The following is a 2,073-nucleotide window of genomic DNA, read 5'->3' on the forward strand; positions in this document are numbered from 1 at the left end:
TATGTCCCTAATGGGAAATACCTCAGACTCTCAGCAGCCACTACAAGCCTTCCTACTGCTCCAGTTGAAGATAATCCCTCTTCAACACCATAAGCATCTACAATTGAGAAATTACTCCAGCAAATAATCGAACGGTTGGATCGGAAAGAACAGAAAGCAAAGATGAGAGAGCGCCGTAATGAGCACCGATTCAAACACCTCAAGGAGCTACTCAAGGGACGCTTCAGAGACTCAGACACCCCGGACTCCACTTTCTTTACTAGCACAGGGAGCCATGACGGTCCCGATGATGGAGATACTACTACCAGCCCACCCCTGTTTCTGACAGATGGCACCGAGGACGGTGCAGAGCCTTAAGTGTGGGGAGGTCGGTCAGTACCTGACTTCCGGAGGTAAATTCTCTTCTCTGGCACCAATAATTAGGATATTTTTAGTTAGATTTTTTTTCCTTTATAGAATAGAATAAATTGCATAGGTTAGGATAGTTGCATGCATGTTCTACTTGATTGAAAAGACAATAAGTTTCTTTTAAAATCTATCTTTGAAAAAAAAATCACTAATTTTTCAAAAAAAATCTTATGATAAATTTGCTTGAGTTGTATTTGGAACATGATATTTGAGTTAAAGAACACACAACCTGTGGAAGATTTGAGCCTTTATGAATGGTTACATTATTTAACCATAATTATTTCATTCTTGTGTGTTTACTTCTCTATGATTGTAATCTATATTTTGTTTTATCTTATATGTCCAATAGTTATTATATTTGCATGCTTGCACATGATTGAGGCCATTATTTGTTTAAACTCACTCATCTAAATTAAGCCTACCCTTTTCAATTACCTTTGTTAACCACTTTGAGCCTTTAATTCTCATTTGTTCGATATTTTACCACATTACTAACCTTAAGCCGAAAAATAATTGTATATCCCAAATTGAATCTTTGGTTAGCTTAAGATAGAATTATGTGTGCTAGTTAAGTATGGGAAATTGTGGGAACAAAAGTTGTTAAGGGAATGTGTCATAAAAATTTAAGGGGAATTTGGATACCTACTCATGTGAAAATATAAGAATGAAAAATCTATGTGCATTGATAAGCTTTATTTATTCAAAAAAAAAAAATATAAAAAAATATAAAAAAATATGAAAAATCAATAAATAAGGGGACAATTATATTGGAACATGGTTTAGAGCTCGAACACACAAAACCTGTGAGATTTTTTGAGCCTATTTGAATTGGTTGCATTTTATCAACCAAAAATTTTGTTTTAGTGTGTATTTTTCTCTCAAAAATGTGATCTTTGTCTTGCTTAATTCTATATTTCCATGGTTTAATGTATGCATGCACTTACATGATTGAAGCCTTTGTTTCACTGAGCTTACATACCCATATGGCCTTACCTTTCATTATCCTTTGCAAACCAATTTGAGCCTATTATACCCCTTTGTTCCTTACTTTAGCACATCATTAACTCTAAGCGGAAAATAATAATGTCCTTAATTTGAATCCTTAGTTAGCTTAGACTAGTGAGAGTGCTCATAAATTAAGTGTGGGGAAGCGAATTTGGAAACAATTGGTTTGAGAATTGAGTATGTTAGAATTTTCTGAAAATGTGAAAAAAATGTTTAGGACATGATTCATGCATCCAATAATTTAATCATATGCATTGAGAAAAATAAAAGAAAAAGAAAAATTATGTATAAAAAAAAAGAGGAAAAAGAGCAAATAAGAAAAAGGGGACAAAATGCCCCAAAGTAAATGTTGAAAACAATGCATATGAATTGTACTTGAAATTAGAATGCATGAATATGTGGAAAACATGGTTAGATTTTGTACTGTGATTACATGGATTGTTTAAGTTAGGTGGAAAGTTTAAGTTAATTAAGGATTCAGATTTTAGTCCACTTGGCCAAATACAATCCTACCTTAACCCTAACCCTATTACAACCCTTAAAAGACCTCTTGATATGTGTATTTGTGCATTAAATTTATGTTGATTGTTAGATGAAGAGCAAGCCTTAGAAAGCAAGGTTAGTAGAGAATTGAGAGAATCGAACCTAAAAGCATTTGAG

The sequence above is a fragment of the Arachis ipaensis genome, chromosome B08, assembly GCF_000816755.2.
Source record: "Arachis ipaensis cultivar K30076 chromosome B08, Araip1.1, whole genome shotgun sequence".
Taxonomy (NCBI): Eukaryota; Viridiplantae; Streptophyta; class Magnoliopsida; order Fabales; family Fabaceae; genus Arachis; species Arachis ipaensis.